Genomic DNA, 5,524 nt, shown 5'->3' with positions numbered 1-5,524 from the left:
TTTATCTTAAAACGTCCTTATTTTGATTCAGTACGGAAGAAATTCTTATTATCTAAATCTTTCATTCTAAAACACAATAACATTAATCGTCAAATTATCTTCGTTTTTGTGTGTTGAATCCCTTTTACCTAAAATAAACAAAAACAAAAACAACAAAAAAAACAAAACAAAACAAAAAACAAAAACAAAACTTTTACACTTCAGGTAATAGGGGAAAGTCCGGGCGACCAAAGTATTGCAAATAACAAGATTATAACAAATCTCCAGCGTCGGGTTGCGATATCCTATAACTTCAAGTATTCCAATATGTTTTAAATTCTTTCTTTTTTCAATTATATAGTAAATATCTGTTTTTCAATTTTCATGTAACATTTAGAGTTTAAACTTCCGGGAGCCATAACTCATTTTGTATATTTTTCACAATTCTTTGACCACGGTATTAAAATAGTGAATGTATATTTATACAATACAGATTGGCGGATTATAATAATGGATATAAGACTCCGGGCGGTCGATATATACATATTTACCGGGTGGTACCGGACGGTCCAGGACATACCGTGCTGTAATTAGTGCTTCCTCAGCAATCACATAACTAATATTCTCACTCAATCGCTCACATGAAGTTAAAATGATGTGACATTTATATCAAATTAAAGTTTGAAGTTTTCGCTACCTGAAACAAGAGTTATTGGATATTTTTAATGGCATATAAAAGCACACTAGTACTTGAAAGACAGTAACCCTGATATTTACAGTTAACCCAACCTGGGGAATTCCCCCGTTTTCCACATGGAATCTTACGTCTTTCTATATTTATATAGTATATGCTTTGTATTTCCCGAATCTCAATACCCTACTCTTTATTTTGGTATGTAGTCAATAAAACAGCTGCAAATCTTAGAAACACATTTTCTTAGGAGACTGAATTGGTTCAAGAGAAACAGCTAACATGTAAATGTACATATCCATTTGATATTATAGGTTTAGGGAATACGGGTCAAGTAACTTAGATTTTATATGCGGTGAAAGCCAACTATAGGGGTAACTGATCGATGAATGCCTCATGGTGACGCCAGATTATTGTTATATTTATACATTAATTTAATTTCAATGTGAATAGGATAATTGTGTAGCTTTCAATCACATTTCACTTTCAGGTCCGTCATCTTTGAATAATATCTTACTGTGTCAAATTATAGTATACATATACATTGTATGTATGTTTAATTGTGATGCAGTTTCTCCATCGGTAAATTCGGGTAACCATAATTTGTTACTATTGGTAAGGATAGGTCTTCAAAATGTTTTAAATCGTGTACAGATTGTTCCTTCAACTGGATATAACTTTTGATTAGTTTCTTTTGATTGTGGACAAGTCTTTCAGATCCTTTTTTCATAGGTTACCAGCTGCAGGCTTTAGATTGCCTTTAAAATTTAAAAAAAACCCACATCTACAGTAATTTGTATTTTTCTCAGATTTCCATCTCTGCACCGCTACAGTGGCATTCAGAAGAACACTTTCTTCATTTACTGAATACCTTAACCTTTGTTTTACCAATATCTATATTTATAAAAACAATAGTCGTTTAACTGTTTATTGAAGATCTATATGACTATCGGGCATTAAAAAAATACCATCTGCGAAAACTGATTGAACCTATGATGTTCAAGTTTCAAAGTTGTACATGTACATGTGTCCTTGATCTTTAAAACTTTAAAACATTTACCAATATCGCGTAAAAATAATTTAAACGAAGTAGGAATGAGACTGTCACCTTGTTTAACTCCCTTTGCTGTTTTTAATTGGCAATACTTGTGATAAGAGGTGATTACAATCATTTAGGATTCCCTGCATTTGTTTTGTAAGCGATGTCACTAAAGTAGAAAAACAGCATCCCATATAAATATTTCACAAATATAAACCTGACAAACACTTATCGAGTGACCAGTACAACTGCTGAACCACTTAGAGAGCTACCATCGTCGGTACATGTAACGCACGTGCACATTCTATTGTACGATCAAGACACGTATCCAACGTAATGTTACCGACAATGGAGAGAGCTACTTGACAGCAAGGAATATTTTCAAGCAACAAATTAAATATTTAATTCCAAATAGACAGGAAATGATGACTATACCTTTATCAAGATACAAATGTCATCCAAAGGCACTAAGAAAGTCAGGAAGGATACAAGCCTCAGTTACTATGTTTTTTTTTTCGTTTTTAGGGGTTTTAAGTCCTCGAAACAGCCAGAGCCATACATGTATGAAGAGCCGCGGTGGTCGAGTGGTTAAGGTGTCCCGACACTTTATCACTAGCCCTCCACCTCTGGGTTGCGAGCTCGAAACCTACGTGAGGCAGTTGCCAGGTACTGACCGTAGGCCGGTGGTTTTTCTCCGGGTACTCCGGCTTTCCTCCACCTCCAAAACCTGGCACGTCCTTAAATGTTAATAGGACGTTAAACAAAAACCAAACCAAGCAAAAAAAGTATGAGTACGGATGCCAAAGGAGACACATATAGAAGAAAACATAGCACAGAAAGACAGAGTAGTGAGGAGAGAAAGGAAAGATATAATATCTCAAGTATTGCAATGGGGGAAGAGGATCTATTTTGGTCACAGGCGCATGCGTATAAAATGTTAATTTTTTGGGCATAGCCGTTTAATTTTCTTTTGGCCCGGATATGACGCGAAAGGTGGCGTTACTGGTCAAGATGAAGTATGTGATTGGTCAATGTAGCGGTAGATGCAAAATGCAGATATGCAGTTAAAAACGAAACAAAGTAAAGATTGAATGCAAGCTGAATAAGTGGATGTTTCTATTCAAATGACACATTAATAAAATCATATTCCTGATTCAAATGCAGTCTTATTATCATCAAAAGTGATTCAAACTGATATAATTATGTTATCCGTGCTGAAACTGCGCATTTATTAATTAGTTCGTTAATTTATTTCGCCAGCAGTTTTACATTAAAACAACCAGCATTAAAACTATGCCGTTTATCTTTTTTAAAGATATTTCTTGTTATTGTTCTGTTCATTTTAGCAAGCGCCTGTGATTTTGGTTTCTTCAATGTCCCCTTGATAGAAGACACGGAAGAAAATCCCCGATTCTTCAGTAGGCCCTAAAATTAGTCAGCTCTTACGACATGCAGACATATTACGATGGTTATTTCCGGAAATGAATTCATGTTTTCAAAGCAATGATGCGGGAATGGAAAACATTTGCATAAAGCTATTTGATTTATGTTGTGTTTATGGCCCAGTACAAAAGACAGAGTTGCTTCATTTTATTTTTTCATTCAAATATATATTTTATCTTGCACGCGAGTTTCCATTTATGACAATAATGATGTTATACTTGTGAGAGTTGTTCTAGACATTGAGCGGATATAACATTCCCTGTATCCTTACACCAAAGCAGCTGAGGACTCTCTGTGAAGGGGATCGAGCTGCAATAGAGCATTCAGTTAGAGCACCGTCCACGTAACATCAGGCGAAGATCCCAGGTGCGTGGTACGACGCTCCCTACCAGTGTCGGTTTGTGTTTCTCGGGAAGCTGAGATACTGACCGGTCCGTGCTGTCGTGGTTGTGTCCTTGGGCAAGACACTTTACTCTATTTACTCTAGATGGCATGTGACGGGCCTCTCGTATATTGTTCAGTGAGGTACATGTAGTGACCAGCTAGTCCCATATTGAAGGATTTGAATTTTACGAGACATATAGTATTATTTTTCAACATAATCCCTTTCAGTATCTATACACTTTTGCCAGCCTTGATGCCATGCACTTTATAGAACTCCTTTTCTTGGCTGTTCAGAAAGTCATCCACTGCATGTATGACGTCATCATCAGATTGAAAGTAGGTGCCTGAAACAGCTGTTTTCAGTTTCGGAAATATATGAAAGTCTGATAGAGCGAGATCAGGTGAATAAGGCGGATGCTCAATCAGTTTAAAGCCACAATCGTAAATGGCAGCCATGGCAATGACAGACTTGTGAACAGAAGCATTGTCCTGATAACACACCTTTAAATAGTGAACTTTTCGCGACGCTTTAAGTTTAATATTTTCCTGTAACTACCTCAGAAGATTGATTATTTATCCCCTTTGAAAATAATCTATCAGCAGAATACCATCTGCATCCCAGAAAACCGAGGCCATAACCTTCCCAGCTGATGGAACAGTATTTGCCTTTTTTGGCGGGGGAGAGCCAGCTAGGGCGCTTCCATTGTTTCGATTGTTGTTTGGCCTCTGGGGTAAAATGATGGACCCATGTTTCATCCATAGTGACAAATCCCTGACGAAATTTGGCAGGATCTTTCTCAAAAAGGTTAAGATTAGCAGGCGATAATGTGCGCCTGGTTTGCTTCTGATCAACTGTCAGAAGTCTTTGAACCCATCGGGACGAAAGCTTTCTCATTGCAAGATCCTCGGTCAGAATGGAATGTACTCTTTCCTGTGAAATGCCAACTCTACTGACTGTATATACACAATTTCTGGGGTTGCAACATTGACAGGCTTTCCATGACGGGAGTCATCTTCAAGGCTCTGTCGGCCGCGCTTAAATTCCGCTTCCCACTTTTCCCTATAGCTATGAAGGGGCATCTTTCCCTGGTGTTGCTACCATATCATTATGGATATCCTAAGGTGTTAAACTTTTTTATGTAAATATTGGATCACTGCTCTTTCACCAATGTTGTTCATTGTGCAAAAACCGCATGTCTTGTTTACTGTAGAGTGCTACCTCGTCGATATAAAGCTAACCAAAAGAGACCAGTCCTTGGGTACATGGCCCTATATAGTCAGAGAATAGTAGGACTTACAAAGAACATCCTTGAGTACCTCCTTCAGTACCAGGCTCACAACGTATGAATCAGACCTCGTAGCTCTGGACGACGGACGGACAATTTCTGACAGATAGATGTCGTCAAGACCTGCCGGAGAGCTGTGTATGAATATTCGTTCTAGTCACAAACTACATGGAGATCCCGCCTCAAAATGACCCTGGTTGTTCACGTTGCGATAAATCCTATAAACAAATGTGTCACTCTTGCGGTACTCTCCATAATATTTAATTATAATCCCTTCATTAAACTAACATTTTAAGTACCTGGTATCGTACCTTGTGTGGTCTTTACAATTGCACCTGACATTTTGGAAACCTTGGTTGCTGTTTGTTTGACAGCGTTCCGTTTTCAGGAGTTTCAATGGCGAAAATTTGTGTGACTGACAATGACCTTCAAATTTTGACACAACAGCATTGTAGAGTCATAAATATGTAAACGGGTTTATTGGGACAAGATAATTTCGTCTTTATCAAAAGCAAATGGAAGTAGATCTCCAAAGCTTCTCGTGTTCTCCTTTACACCTTACTTAATCAATATGGTTGACACCTAATATTAAAGGTGTTTTTGTTATTTTTTCACAAAGCTCCCAAATCATGCATTACTGTTATTTTTCCGTAATTGTTTTGGTAACCTGGTTTATGACATGCGACTGAAGAGGACTGTCTG

The sequence above is a fragment of the Pecten maximus genome, chromosome 5 (assembly GCF_902652985.1).
Source record: "Pecten maximus chromosome 5, xPecMax1.1, whole genome shotgun sequence".
In the NCBI taxonomy this organism is placed as follows: Eukaryota; Metazoa; Mollusca; class Bivalvia; order Pectinida; family Pectinidae; genus Pecten; species Pecten maximus.
Note: the sequence above shows the minus strand (reverse complement) of the source record.